We start from the raw sequence: 16,465 nt of genomic DNA on the forward strand, positions 1-16,465 counted from the left end.
AAAAGAGTTAGAGGTGTGTAGAAAATATGGTTTCAACGTTAATGTGTCCAAGGGAACAGTCTCCTAACTAAACCAGAAACTTTAGTGTTCTTTGCCATTAAGCATTTATTGGGAAGCTCAGAGCATCTCCAGCTTGAACACACATAAATTATCTGGGGATCTTGGTAAATCCCAGATTCTAAATCAGTAGGTCTGGGAGAGGGTCTGATTTCTGTGATGCTCACCCGAGATGCTGATGCTGCTGGTCCATGGAAGGCACCCTGTGTAGCAACGTACTAGAGTAATACATGGGAGAGGTGTGCTGGGAATCATGAACTTGAGTTCTGGCTTCTGGTATTAACTGTCTGTGTTTTCAAAGCAATGGATTCATTTTCTTAGCCTTAGTTTCCCCATCTATACAATGAGTGGGTTACGTCCACATAACTTCTAGGGTTCTTACAGACAATATTTTTAAATGAAAGGAGAAAAGGAAGGAAGAGAGGGAGAGAGGGAGGGAGGGAGAAGGGAAGAATTTAGAGAATGCCCAGTCTGTGTCTAGAAATCCTAGGGAGGCTGAATTATTTCCTTCCAAATTGTACAGGTTCTTTGGCATATCTGAATTGCGATTCAGCTGATTCTTGATTTCTGAGTAATTTTCCACTATAATTTCTTTTATCATTATTCATAATTTTCATGGAATGCCTACTATTTTCCTGATGCAGTGCTAAGTGTTTGGAACACAAAAATGAGTAACCGTTATATTTTATTATCAAGTTCCTTGCCCAATTAACTGAGAAGCTTTCCATACTATAAGATGACAACCAATTAATCAATGCAAATGTCGAATATGTGTGTTAATATGCTACTCCCTCACCCTTGGTGAAACAATATATTACTGGCTACAGTAGAATTCGTGTAAAGATGGCCAATTCTCCAACTCTCTTTGTATCCATTCTCTTTGCTCTGTGATTTTCCAACTGATTGTATCAAAAGGTAGAATTTCTTTCCCCAGTCTAAAGGCTGGCATTTAGACTTGCTTTGGCTACTAGAATTCAATTGAAGGAACGAAGTTCCAGTTCTGAGTCCTGGCCTCAAGAGGCTCTCCCCACTTTTGTTTCCTCTCTCAGACCTCCCCTGCTGCCTCAAAGTACAAGCCTGGGTTAGCATCCTGGAAGCATGACAAGGAGTTGCCAGCTGTGCCCGCTGAGGCCAACCTAGACCAGTCTACAGGAAGTCATCCCACAGGTAGGTGTGAAAGCTCTACCAAGAGCAGTAGAGGTTCTCACCCAGTCCTTTACTGACCACAGATGCACGTGAACTCAGCTGAGCTGAGAACTGTCCAGCTCATCCATAAACTTCTGAGCAATAGCAAGTGCTTATTAAGGCTACTTCGTTTGGGGGCACTTTGTTAGGCAGCACAGTTAATTGGTATGATGGCCTTCTGACGGTGAAATTTGAAATTCAGATAGATGGTTCCAGTTTGGGTTCTCCCTGGAAGATATGAGGGGAACTGTTACAGGAGATGTATGGACTTTTCTACCTCTTCCATATTTTTAAGCTGCCTCTCAATTGCAAAAAGGGAAGAAGTTAGTTTGAATTGTGTTTTATTTTACTGATAAAGGAGACATGAACACAATGATGACAGCAACTGCTAAGTTGAGAGATTGAAGCACAAGGTAGCATACCTGCATATGCCTTTTCTAAAGAAAGCATCAAAGGCAGAGCCAAGATCAGAAATCAGAAAAGGAATGCTCGAGGCCTGGTTCTGCCATGTGTGTATGTTCTCAGGAGCGTCTGTCTCCTTTGCGGTAGCCAGGTATAACTATAGCTGCCTGCCTTCCTTCATATGTAGCCATGTGTTAATTTATTGTATTCTGCTTTGACATAATACTATCCAGTAATTATTGTGAAGCTGTAATTCCCTCTATAAGTATAATAATAACTACCTTATGTGCATTTTACAGTTTTAAAATTGCTTTTATATAAATTATCTCACTTTGATTCTCTTGATGCTTTGAAATACACACCTTTATTTTCTCATTTTGCAAATGAGGAACCACTGTTGTTTTCTAAATGGAGGTATTTCCAAAGCTGAGATCTTGACAGACTTGCTAAGACAAGAATCCCATCATTTTGGAGGTTTTATTTTTTAAAGAGTCAAACCTGGTGAGTAGGTCAGATCTCGGCATTTATTATCAAGGAGATACCTCACTTATCATTACGAATTTTTATAACAACTCTTGTTTATGAGGTACCATTCTTTTTTCTTCCAAGACATGTTTAAAATAAGAGAAAAATAATGGTTACCCTGAAAATGCAACTTGGCCTAGTATTTATATTCTTAAGCCATCAGAATGTCTATTTAATAATGTTGATGGACTAAGCATGTAATTAAATTAATATCATCAATGCTTGAGCCATGAATTTTTAAATTTTTTATTTTTTATTTATATATATATATATATATTTTTTTTTTCTACTGTACAGCATGGTGATCCAGTTACACATACATGTATACATTCTTTTTTTTCACATTACGTGTTCCATCATAAGTGACTAGACAGAGTTCCCAGTGCTACACAGCAGGATCCCATTGCTGATCCATCCCAAAGGCAACATTCTTCTTCTATTTACCCCAAGCTCCCAGTCCCTCCCACTCCCTCCCCTTCCCCCTTGGCAACCATGAGTCTATTCTCCAAGTCCATGATTTTCTTTTCTGTGAAAAGGTTCCTTTGTGCCGTATATTAGTTTCGAGATATAAGTGATATCATATGGTATTTGTCTTTCTCTTTCTGACTTACTTCACTTAGTATGAGAGTCTCTAGTTCCATCCATGTTGCCGCAAATGGCATTATTTTGTTATTTTTTATGGCTGAGTAGTATTCCATTGTGTATATACATCACATCTTCCTGATCCAATCATCTATCAGTGGACATTTGGATTGATTCCATGTCCTGGCTATTGTGAAGAGTGCTGCAATGAACGTGCAGGTGCATGTGTCTTTTTCAAGGAAAGTTTTGTCTGGATATATGCCCAAGAGTGGGATTTATGGGTCATATGGTAGTTCTATGTATAGATTTCTAAGGTACCTCCATACTGTTCTCCACAGTGGTTGTACCAATTTACATTCCCACCAACAGTGGAGGAGGGTTCCCTTTTCTTCACACCCCCTCCAGCATTTGTTATTTGTGGACTTATTAATGATGGCCATTCTGACTGGTGTGAGGTGGTATCTCATGGTAGTTTTGATTTGCATTTCTCTAACAATCAGGAATGTTGAGCATTTTTTCATGTGCTTGTTGGTCATCTGTACATCTTCCTTGGAGAAATGTCTATTCAGGTCCTTTGCCCATCTTTCAATTGGGTTGTTGGCTTTTTTGCTGTTGAGTTGTATAAGTTGTTTGTACATTTTAGAGATTAGGCCCTTGTCTGTTGCATCATTTGAAACTATTTTCTCCCATTCTGTAAGTTGTCTTTCTGTTTTCTTTTTGGTTTCCTTTGCTGTGCAAAAGCTTGTCAGTTTGATGAGGTCCCATTGGTTTATTTTTGCTTTTATTTCTGTTGCTTTGGGAGACTAACCTGAGAAAACATCTGTAAGGTTGATGTCAGAGAATGTTTTGCCTGTGTTCTCTTCCAGGAGTTTGATGGTGTCTTGTCTTCTATTTAAGTCTTTCAGTCATTTGGAGTTTATTTTGGTGCATGGTGTGAGGGTGTGTTCTAGTTTCATTGATTTGCATGCAGCTGTCCAAGTTTCCCAGAAATACTTGCTGTGGAGTTCCCATTGTGGCTCAGTGGTTAACGAATCTGACTAGGAACCATGAGGTTGTGGGTTTGATCCCTGGCCTTGCTCAGTGGGTTAAGGATCCGGTGTTGCCGTGAGCTGTGGTGTAGGTTGCAGATGTGGCTCGGATCCTGCGTTGCTGTGGCTGTGGTGTAGGCCGGCAGCTACAGCTCTGATTAGACTGCTAGTCTGGGAACCTCCATATGCCGTGGGAGCGGCCCAAGAAATGGCAAAAAGACCAAAAAAAAAAAAAAAGGAAATAATTGCTGAAAAGACTGTCTTTCCCATTTTATGTTTTTGCCTCCTTTGTCAAAGATTAATTGACCATAGGTGTCTGGGTTTATTTCTGGGTTCTCTATTCTCTTCCATTGGTCTGTATGTTTGTTTTGGTACCAATACCACACTGTCTTGATGACTGTGGCTTTGTAATGTTGCCTGAAGTCTGGGAGAGTTCTGCCTCTGCTTGGTTTTTGTTCTTCAGAATTGTTTTGGCAATTCTGGGTCTTTTGTGGTTCCATATAATGTTTTGGATTGTTTGTTCTAGTTCTGTGAAAAATGTCATGGGTAATTTGATAGGGATTGCACTGAATCTGTAGATTTCTTTGGGTAGAATGGGCATTTTTATAATATTAATTTTTCCAACCCAGGAGCACGGAATAGCTTTCCATTTCTTTGCATCCTCTTTAATTTCCTTGATTAATGTTTTCTAGTTCTCAGCATATAAGTCCTTAACCTCCTTGGTCAGGTTTATTCCCAGGTATTTGATTTTCTGAGGCCCAATTTTAAAAGGTATTTCTGTATTCCTTTTCTAATATTTCACTGTTCGTATACAGAAATGTGACTGATTTCTGAATGTTAATCTTATGTCCTGCTAGTTTGCTGAATTTGTTGATCAGTTCAAATAGTTTTTGGGTTGAGTCCTTAGGGTTTTCTGTATATAGTATCATGTCATCTGCATACAGTGACAGTTTTATCTCTTCTCTTCCTATTTGTATGCCTTATATTTCTGTCGTTTGTCTGATTGCTGTGGCTAGGCCTTCCAGTACTGTGTTGAGTAACAGTGGTGAGAGTAGGCATCCTTTTCTTGTTCCAGATTTTAGTGGGAAGGCTTTCAGCTTTTCTCCACTGAGTATTATATTTTTGATTATGTAGTTGTGTTGGCTGAAAATATAGGTACTAGGCTCAGATAGTTTCTATATGAAGTATGTCTAATGGCCCAAATATCTGGTGAATATTGCCTGATCTCTGACCAATGATTTAAATTTTACCCACTGTTATAAGTCTTATGACGAAGAGCTATTTCTTCTGCTCTACATGATTTTAAGTGCTCTACGTATTTTGACCATATCTTATAACTGTTCCAGCATCGCATTTTGATAGTGTGAAGGAGAGTAGCTATTGTGACATTATAAGAGCTGCCATTTACTGAGTGCTTCCTGTGGGAGAGCCAGTACTCGAGTGTTTAACTCAGTTCTCACAACCGCCCATTAAGAGGAGATCTGTTATTATCCCCATTTTACAGACAAGGGAACTGAAGCACAGGGAGATTGAGTCAATCGCCCAAAGTCACATAGCAAGTGAGTGATAGAGCTGGATTTTTTAGCTCAGGCCATTTTAGTAGCAAATTCCTCTACAATATTTCTTTTTTTTTTTTTTTTGTCTTTTTGCTATTTCTTGGGCCGCTCCCGAGGCATATGGAGGTTCCCAGGCTAGGGGTTGAATTGGAGCTGTAGCCACTGGCCTACGCCAGAGCCATAGCAACTCGGGATCCGAGCCGCATCTGCAACCTACACCACAGCTCACGGCTACGCCGGATCGTCAACCCACTGAGCAAGGACAGGGACCGGACCCGCAACCTCATGTTTCCTAGTCGGATTCATTAACCACTGCGCCACGATGGGAACTCCCAGTATTTCTAATACTGTAAGATTTTCTTTAAATTAGACACCAAGAAAAATGATATGTGTCAGTTTAGTCATCACAGTGCTACATCATCAAAAATTGTGGGTGTTCACAAGAAATCTTGGTATTGTGAACTCCCTCTCTCAGGAATCACCCTCCAGTGGGATATTTCCCTGGGTGCTAGACATGCAGAAGAGGTAAAAGAAGTAGAGGAAATTCTTCCTCTTAATGAACCTGAAGATTTGTAGGCGTGGATGATGGTTTTGGAGGGTTGGAGGATGCAGTTGGTTCTTTCTGTAAGGTCTGAAGGTTATAGTGAACGGGCAATGGATAGTAGTCCTTGAAATTACTTCATTTCTGGACACCATCATCAGATTTCAGCTGGTCCTCCAGTCTTTGAAACATGGGCAGGCTTGTCTCTTATCGCACTTCTACAACGGAGAGAGCACTGGGCTACTCCCCAATTTCTTCTCACAGCCTCTTGACCATTACCGCATCTTTCTGTTTACCTCCATGCCCACCCAAATGTAGAAATCAAACCCTTCAAAAAGGCTTCCTCCAGAAAGCCAGTCCATACCAGTGATAGATTGAATTGTGTACTGTAAAAACTAATATGTTGACGTCCTAACCCCTAGTGCTAAGAATGTAACCTTATTTGGAAACAGAGTCGTTACACATGCCATTAAATTAAGATGAAGTCATACACATGTGAGGGGTGAACCCCTAATCCAGGATAACTGGCATCCAAATTTAGACACAGATACAGAGACAGGAAGAACCCTTTGTAGGATTAGGGCAGAGATCAGGGCTGAGACTTTTAACACCAAAGACCACCAATGACTGCAAGGAAACCACCAGAATCTGGGGAAGAGGCATGGAACAGATCCTTTCCTCGCAGCCAGAAGGAACCAGCTTGTCTGACACTTTGATCTTGGACATACGGCCTCCAGAACTGTGACAATAAATTCGTGTTCTTTATCTAGTCAGCTTGCCGTACTTCTTTATGATAGCTCTAGTAAGTGAATACACCACTAAACATGTTCCGAGCTGGGTAGATTTTACTGAGGATATTTGGAGGGAGTCATACCATGGGGAGGGATCACATCACACAGCCCACAGATTCCATCCCATTTAAATTGCCCCATCCCTGCCTCCACTCTCATTCCTTCTTATTTCCTCCATCCTGGGTTCATCTCTAAAGACTCAGCTTCACATTTGTCTTGCTATTTTTTTTTTTTTCCAGAGTAGCTTCTCCCTTCGTCTGAAGTTAGAGCAACAACCAACATCAGATCCTAGGCTCAGCTTCTAGCCCAACCATTAATCAAAGCACATGTCAGACACAAACAGTCCATTCACTTAGAGGAATTCCTGTGCCAGATATTACAGTAAGAACATTTTCTAGATGTGTGTGGTTTCCAGTCTTGGCTATGCTACTTACTAGATGTATGCCCTTGAACCAGTTACTTCACCTCTCTAAAATGAGAAGAAAATAATAGTTGCCAATGTCTGTCTGAAGTTTGGTACCCCCTCAAACAGACACAGAGGCAGACATGTGTGAAAGATGGGGGGTCGTGGAAGGCTGCCGGAAGTAGCACAGTAAGGGAGTGAGAGGAGCAGGAAGGGGCAGAGAGAGAAGTTGACAGGCAGTGCTGGTACAGCTGGGGCCTCAGCCCTTCCCACGGGAACTGTGGGGCTGGATAGTCCTTCACTGTGGTCTGATGTTAAGGCGAGGGGGCTGAGACTTGGTCCCCTCTCACCCTAGCAACTAGCCAGGGGTCATAGCCTTTGGTGAGGTCATTCCCTGTGGCTGAAAGCAATTTTTTGAGAGCAACTTGGGCTCGGAGTAGTCTGTCACAAGCCCTACCTTGGTAGCTGGGGAATTAGTGTCTTGGCTGCCTGTCTGTCCTAAAGACAGTTTCCAGGTGACACACCATAGCATTCACTACAGGGTGATTGGAGCATGAAATAAATTAATAGATAGAAACACTCAGAACAGTACCTTGAGTGTGCCAAGTGCTGTGTACATGACAGCCCTGAGGCACTCGAGGTCCACGTTAGCATTTTTTAGCTTTGTGTAGTTACACACAGTCCACAGGATAATTTCACATGGATTTTGGTTCTTTTATTTTTGGCCATGCCCGTAGCATGCAAAGTTTCCAGGTCAGGGATTGAACCTGCACCATGGCAGTGATGATGCTGGATCCTTAACCCAGTAATCCACACAGGAACTCCTGGATTTTGATTCTTATAAAGGTCCTATAAGCCACGAGTACCCATGTGTAGGCTCAGTCCTTCCACCTCTAATCTTAGGACAGACTGTTCGAAGGATTTACAATTCTCTGTTCTGATACCAGGATGCAGCATTCATGATCTTGGGGTTGGCTTGGCCTTATCTCGAGCCATGATGACCTTGCAAAGTTGGTCAGTGGAGTGAATGCATTTCAGCAGGGGAGGTTGAACAGCTGGCTGTTAGATCCTTTGTACAGTAGCCCTTACTTTAGTGGATTCTCTGTATAATTGCATGTCTGGCCTTTCGCTTCAAAGACTTGATGTTGTGTTGACTGAGGGTTGAGAAAGCTTTATGAGAAGAGGCACTAAATAAATATAGAAAAAAAATTGGTATTTAAGCTAGAATCCTGCTTTTTAAAGTTACCCCAAATGCTTGAATTTCTAGAACAACACATTTCTCCCCCCTTAGGCAAAGTAATCAAACATTTGCTTGGTAAGCAAAACATCAGAGCAGAGGGAGTTGGTTGATCTTAAGAATACCTCGGCCAAGGTGTCTGGGGGTCCTTTCTTTCCTGTAGGACAAAATATTTCCTTAATATTTTTGTCTGGTGACCAAAGGCCTCTCACCTTTGGTTAGGGCTGCACATGCACTGCTCATCTTTGTCTCTGGGAGCCTCATTTTTCTCTGTTCTGTGGTTGACCAACTTCCCTTTTGAGATCATCACATTAATAACTCTAATGAGTTTACAAAGAAGGCTGTCTCTAGTCAGATGGTGATTCGACTTCCAGCTTGAAGAGATTTTGCATGTCTCTGTGTTTATTTCATAGCTTAACCCTCAGAGACCAAGATTATACCTCTTGGTTAGAGGCGCAGCAGAGTAAGCAGAGTGTTCAGAACTCAGGCTCTGAGATCGGGTTGCCTGGGCTTACATCTTAGCTTGCCTTTTGCTAACAGTGTGACCTGGGACGAGTTGCTTTCGCTCCATGTGCCTCAGTTTCCTTATTGGCAAAACGGAGATGATAATAGAACAGATTTCACAGGGTTGTTTAAGGATTTAATGAAGTAATTTATATAAGGACTTGGAGTGTCTGGCCAAAAATAAATGCTAATTAAATCTTAATGATGTATACCTTACAAACTAATAATCAGAGCACACATTTATTGAGTGCTTATATAATCCACACACTGTTATAAGACTTTCACCTGAATATTATGTGATGCTTCCAAAACTCCGTAGGATGGAAAACATTTTCAGTTTATTTTATAGATGAGGAAATGGAGACAGAGAGGTGTGAAACCACAAAAATGACGGTGAGCAGGTGACCTGGGGAATCAAGATTTTTATTTCTGTGTATCAGCTACCTGTTCAGGTCTGGTAAATAAACCTCACCATCACCTCCTTTCCTTGGTAATATGGTGACTCAGACTAGTGCCTTGCAGTTCCTTCTTTTCATCCCACAGGGGAAAAAACCCAAGGTCTTTCCTGCCACCAGGAAGCTGGGGCTCCGTGGCCTACTGACCCATGCCTCTCTTTCTCTAACTTGCTCATCCCACTGTCCAGGCACTACTGTGTGTTAAGTCCCCAGTGTGCCCAACCTTCCAGGGCTCCTCTAACTCTATGTCAGATTCTTCCAATAGCAACTCCTGAATCATTCTTCACCTGCTCCTGCTGCTATTCCTCAAGGTACCATATTCTACCTGCCCAGCTGGACTTCCTTCAAACACAGGCCATCAGGGTGCCCCCTCTTGGGCCTCTGTGCCTGCCCCTGCCAGGCTCCTAGGGGAGGGGTGGTCACAGGTCAGGTCTTGTGCTCCCTTGCTTTGCCTGTTGGGTTTCCTTAACCAGAGAAATCCCCTATTGAGTCTTGGAATATAATTATAAGACCTATAACTGGAATTGAACCCATGTCTCCTGACTCCATATTCTTCCTTGTAGGTAGAATTGAAAGATGATGTTTGGGGCTAGTTGTTTGGGTGTAGACCTCATGGATGGAGGTAGGTCTTGGTATCTAAGGCTTGAGGTTCCAGCAAGATTAATCTGCACAATGTAGTTATGGGTCTTGGGAGCCGAAAGACTAAGCCAGGACCCCTTTACAACAGAAAAGACCCAAACCCCAGTGATGGCTTTTAAGACTACATGGTCACAAGAGGTAGGGATTGAGATTGCATTGCATAGGAAGAATTTGGAGTTAGGTGAGGACAGCTCAAGGCAGGTCAAGAATGGGCAAGAGAGAGTCCCAGACAACTGTCTCAATTATCATTGCTCTTTGCAACTTGCATCTTTCAGATGGGTGGTGTATGGGGTGGGGAGGTTCAAGCAAGTTTAAACAGCCTGGGGCAGGTGGAAGAGGCTCAGATTCTTTGTCTTTGACCACTTCCATCATCTCATCATCTTAAGTCTCAGGGTCACGTATGGTATTTAGTTAGGGAAAAGACTCTTCTAGAGCTTCCCAGTTTATTAAATATGGGTCCTACGAATGAACAGAGAAGATAGGATTTTCTTGCTGTGACTGATAAGAACACGTTATGCGGTTCTGCTCCAGCCAGGACAGTGATGTCGCTCTCTGGCAGCTCTGAATGTTGGGGCATTCTGGATGGCTGCCTTAGCCTCTGTGTTCCATTGCCCTTCAAAAGCTTTGGATTGGGAATTCCCATTGTGGCTCAGCAGGTTACAAACCTGACGGGTATCCATGAGGATGTGGCTTTGATCCTTGGCTTTACTCAGTGGGTTAAGGATCCTGAGCTACTATAGCTGTAGCTCCAATTCGACCCCTAGCCTGGGAACTACCATATGTTGTAGGTGTGGCCCTAAAAAGCAAAAAAAAAAAAAAAAAAAAAAAGCAAAGCTTCAAATTGTTTCACATTCATGTATTTTTGTCAATGCTGGCAGAATTGACAAACAGGTCATACCTTCCCCTCTTTAAGACACAGCTGACTGTGTGTTTTCTTGTGTTGTATCTATGCCTCTGTGGCAATAATAAAACCTGATATTTATTAACTCATTGTGCTCATTACACATCAGGCACAACCACTTTATGAGCTAAGTATTATTATCTTCATATAACAGATGAAAACTGAGGCCTAAGTTAATAATCCTCCCAAGGTAATCTGTGTAAACAAAATTCAGTCCCAGATGTCTTACTCCAAAAAGCCAAGTTCAGACCGCATGTGAGCTATCTGCAGCTCACGCACCCATTCATTCATCTGTCCTGCAAATATTCGAGAGCTTCCTTTAGTCAAGAAAACTCTTGCACCTGAAAATACAACAGTGAGCAAAACAGGTAGAGTCTCTCTCTTCATGGAGTTTGCATTCTGTTGGAGGAGAATGACAATAAACAAATACAATGTAATTCCAGAAAGTTGTAAGTGCAGTGAAAAAGAAGTAGAAGAAGAAAAGAGAGGACATCTGGGAGTTGCTATTTTAAGTGGCAGAGTGATGGAAAGCTGCTCTGAGGAGGGAATATATGAGCAGAGACCCGACTAAATGACATTATTTTCTGCACCACAAAAAAACCGTGATCTCTTTTTTAAAGGTGGGCTTGGTTTATTTATGTCTCCCCAATATGCTTCCAGATTTACGGCACCCTAAAGATGACTGTATGATGAAAAGAGGAATATGATTTTGAACACCAAACAAGGGACTAGAAAGTCATGTCTGAAGCAGCAAGTGATTAATGAGAAATTTCCCTGGGAGTTTAATTGGAGGAGATTGCAGTGAGCAAATTTTCCTCTCAACTCCTTGCATTTTAAGGCCCAGTGACCTCCTGGCCAAGAAATACATGCAATCCCCTCCCTCCAGTGTTTACTGTGACTTGAATTTTCATTGGCTAAATATATTTCAATCCACAGTCCACAGCAGGGAGCTTTGGTTTGCTTTCTTGTCTTACAGGGACTTTACAAACAGGAATGATTGTATCTGTCTAGTGAGTATTCCGGTAACTACATCCAGCACCAAAGATCTTGAAAACTGAACTGGCCAACAGAGGAATGAGTTCTGAAACTGTACCTTACCTGTCAAGGTAGCACATTTGAGACTTAAGTCAGGGACACCTCAATGATTTCATCCCCTCATACCAACTCCTAAAAAGAATCCGCTTTTATATATGAATGCCAAATAAAGGAGAAACAGAGACCCTCGCATTTTCTTGGTAATTGGAAGGAAAGGGAGGGCTTGGATATTCATTCAGCTTTTCATTTATGTACTTTATCTTCTGTGTGTTAAGATACTACAAACAAATAAACATCTCTCTGTCCAAATCTATATGAAAGTTAAAGGCTAACTCTGCAAATGTAGGCAGTTTCAGAAAAGTAAACCAAAATTGGATGGATCTAATGAAATGCTACTAGGAAAAAAATAAGCATATAGATTGCAGTTTTTATTTGATTACACTGTTTTTCATTTCAATATTAATGTATGAACTCTAAGCTGATTCAAGCAGGGTCGGGGTGAATTGGAGAGAGTCCAGGGGTAGGAGGCAGGGGTGAAGGTAGGAATGGAGAGTAATGCGCCAAACGCTTGCACTGACCACGTGTGTTGAACGCTGATGTGGCAGCACCCACGTCAGATGTTGCCCATGCAGAGTGAGCACACTGCTAAACATCCTGATCAGTCTTGAACTCCACTCTTTTCCCTTCCTTTTTCTCCTTCCAACCTCTCTGCTTTACTACCCCGCATAGCGAAACACCCCCAGCCAGATGCCAGACGGGGGCGGTCTCAGGCTCGCCAATGACCCGATGTGCCGTGGATTAAAACCATCACTCAGTCCATCCAGAAGTCTACCTCAGGGAGTTAGAAATAAGTATGTGATACTCTTTATAGACTGACATGTAAATTATGAATTTGCCTTTTAATGGAACACATTGAATATTTTATTTCTTAGTCTGGCAAGATAGAATACGTTCAGGATAAGATGTGTCATTCCCTACTCCTGAAGCCATGACAGACAGACATTCTCAATCAATCTCCACACTCCCTTTCTTGGATCCTGATCTTGGCCCCAAAATAATTTACAGAGCACTGCTTCAGGCAGCAGCTACCCGTCGGATGGAGTAGGATTGGAATGGAAACCTTCTTACCATCTTTGCACTACATAGCATTCTCTTTTACCTTACCACTGTTATACAAAAGAGCAAGATCTCCTCACATGTTATCCTATGTGTATGATATACCTTAAAATAATATATTTAGAAGTTCCCTGATGGCCAAAAAGTAAGGATCCAGAGTTGTCACTCGTGTGGTGCGGGTTCGATCCCTGTCATGTGAACTTCCACATGCTGTGGGCACGGTCAAACAAAACAAAACTAAACAAAAATAAAAATATACTTAAAATTAATATAAGCATTAATTAAGTGAATAAGTTAAATGAGACCACGTAGTGAACAATGCTTGGGTGAACCAGTCTTAAAATGCACCATTTAATTTATACCTATGTATTAGAATTGATATCAGCAAAACCTCTTTAACATTGAGGGCTGCCATTTTACGGATTTTGGAAAATCCTAGTTAACCAGTTTTCAAGTTCGGAAGGGGAAACGTGGAATGCTAAGATACAAAAGTGCTTAAATTAAAAAAACAAACAAACAAAAAACAGTGTGGAGGTTGAGTGCAGAGAAAGTTATAAGGGACGAAATGAAACAGTTATTATTTTCTTCCTATGAGGAGTGCTTCTCTCTCTCTTCCTCTCGCACCCCCCACCCCATACACCCAAAACACTTCTATTTTGTCCTGTGATAATGAAGTATGCCTTGCTCATGGGCAGAGTCTTCATTCATCAGTTTTGTGTCAACTTGTTTTCAGGTTTTACTGGAAAGGGCAGAATGGGAAAGTTGAAAAGGATTTTGGAATCAAAGATGTTTGAATATTAGCATGCCATTGGTGCTTGCCTGTGGAAAGTTGGGAAAATAATTTGCCGTATCAAAGACTCGGTTTCTTTAGGAAAAATGGTTGGCAGGGTAATAATATTTATCTTTCAGGATATTTACAAGTATTAAAAGAGTGAACTTTTCTGACACTTTGAACCTGTAATGTATTGACCAAAATGAGCTTTTTTTTTTTTTTTCTTTTTAGGGCTGCACCCGAGGCACATGGAGGTTCCCAGGCTAGGGGTCTCATCAGAGCTACAGCTCCTGGCCTGCGCCACAGCCACAGCAATGCAGGATCCAAGCCATGACTGCGACCAACACCACAGCTCGCAGCAACGCCAGATCCTTAACCCACTGAGTGAAGCCAGGGATTGAACCCGAAACCTCATGGTTCCTAGTCAGATTTGTTTCTGCTGCACCACAACGGGAACTCCAAACTATTTTCGATAAATGGTATGTGGAGTACTTACAAAAATATAAAACACCCAGTCAGTATCTATTGTTGTACATCAATATTGTTATGACCATTTATTTTCAATTGTGAATCAAAGTTTTAAAATACAGAGCTTTCTATGTATTGTCAATATCATTTATACGCAGTATCATTGAACTTCGGTAATGCTTTACAGTATTTCTATTTCCTTTTAATTTTCTGGGTTTGATAACATTATATCCAAATCAACATAGGTTCGGCAGCAGCTTTTGTCAGAAGCACGGTGGTCACCACTGGTTGGCCAATATGTGGGACAATTATAGGCAATCTTCAGTGAACTTCAGGAAATGAAGCCGTGTCCTGTCTTCATGCTTGTCTAAAATTAAGTTTGGATTTCAGCTCAGTGCTTCTGTGGTTTAGAAATAGTCAAATAAACTGCAATCAGTTTATTTAATGTTTAGTCTATGTGCGTGGGCTGAATTGACTAAACACTCAAGATCCTCCTACAGAAAAACCGAGTCCCTCACTGCACTCTTTCTCAACTATTTTTTCTTTAGGACATTTATGAACACAACCAGCTTTCACTATCTGCTAATGAAAGTGGAGTTTAGACGCAGATTGCCAAGGTGAATGAGATTGCCTGTGAAAAGTTACTTTAAGATGCAAAGCAGTAGATTTGAGAAAAGATTTTTCTCAGCCCTTTAAAAGGACCTTCAGAGTTCCCATTGTGGCTAAGTAGGTGAAGAACTTGCCTAGTATCCATGAGGATACAGGTTCGATTCCTGGCCTCACTCAGTGGGTTAAGGATCTGGTGTTGCTGTGAGTTGCGGTGTAAGTTATAGATGCAGCTTGGATCTGGTGTTGCTGTAGCTATGGTGTAGGCTGGCAGCTGCAGCTCCAACTTGACCTCTGGCCTAGGAACTTCTGTATGCCCCAGATGTGGCCCGAAAAAGAAAAAGAAAGGAAAAAGAAAAAAAAGGAAAAAAAGAACCCTCATCAAAATATTCTTTCTCTGAGAATGAAAGAGGAAATTCCCTCGAATCTCCCCCTGGGTTTTCATTTTTTTGCTCCTGGATCCTGATTCAACTTACATGATGCCAACATTTGTTTCCAATGGTTTGCCTGCTCGCAGTCTGCCTGAACCTCTTAACCACCCCAGCCATGATTTGCCTGGTTTTATTTTTCACTTTTTATTTTTTATTTTATTTTTTTACTATTTGGATTTATTTCATTTTTTTAAATAATTTTTTTTCCCATTATGGCTGGTTTACAATGTTCTGTCAGTTTTCTACTATATGGTAAGATGACCCAGTAACACATACACATATATGTATATACATTCTTTTTCTCACATTATCCTCCATCATGCTCCATCATAAGTGACTAGATACAGTTCCCAGTGCTATACAGCAGAATATCATGGCTTATCCATTTCAAAGACAACAGTTTGCATCTATTAACCCCAAAGTCCCAGTCCATCCCACTCCCTCCCCCTCCCCTACCCCCTTGGCAACCACAAGTCTATTCTCCAAGGCCGTGATTTTCTTTTCGGGGGAAAGGTTCATTTGTGCCTTATATCAGATTCCAGATATAAGTGCTATCATATGGTATTTGTCTTTCTCTTTCTGACTTACTTCACTCAGGATGAGGGTCTCTAGTTCCATCCATGTTGCTGTAAATGGCATTATTTTGTTCTTTTTCATGGCCAAGTAGTATCCCACTGTGTATAGATACCACATCTTCTTAATCCATTCATCTGTCAATGGACATTTAGGTTGTTTCCATGTCTTGGCTATTGTGAATGGTGCTGTAATGAATATATGGGTGCATGTGTCTTTTTCAAGGAAAGTTTTGTCTGGATATATGCCCAAGAGTGGGATTGTGGGGTCATATGGAAGTTCTATGTATTGTTTTCTGAGGTACCTCCATACTGTTTTCCATAGTGGTTGTACCAATTTACATTCCCACCAGCAGTGTAGGAGGGTTCTCTTTTCTCTACACCCTTTCCAGCATTTGTTATTTGTGGACTTGTTAATGATGGCCATTCTGACTGGTGTGAGGTGGTCCCTCACAATAGTTTTGATTTGCATTTCTCTAATAATCAGTGATGTTGAGCATTTTTTTCACGTGCTTGTTGGCCATCTGTATATCTTCTTTGGAAAAATGTCTGTTTAGGTCTTTTGCTCATTTTTTCCATTGGGTGGTTGGCTTTTTTGCTGTAGAGTTGTATAAGTTGTTTGTATATTTTAGGAATTAAGCCCTTGTCAGTTGCATCAT

General features: G+C 41.3%; 1 long non-coding RNA gene across 2 annotated transcripts in view; it reads left to right on the forward strand.

Moving 5' to 3' along the window:
• Positions 1-16,465, forward strand: part of LOC125131550 (uncharacterized) — a 232,702-nt gene that overhangs the window by 118,994 nt on the left and 97,243 nt on the right. For both annotated transcript variants that reach the window (XR_007135966.1, XR_007135967.1), the window contains one exon: positions 1,107-1,224. This is a non-coding gene — a long non-coding RNA (uncharacterized LOC125131550). The remainder of the gene's footprint in view (positions 1-1,106; positions 1,225-16,465) is intronic.

This window comes from Phacochoerus africanus, chromosome 7, assembly GCF_016906955.1.
Source record: "Phacochoerus africanus isolate WHEZ1 chromosome 7, ROS_Pafr_v1, whole genome shotgun sequence".
Lineage (NCBI taxonomy): Eukaryota > Metazoa > Chordata > Mammalia > Artiodactyla > Suidae > Phacochoerus > Phacochoerus africanus.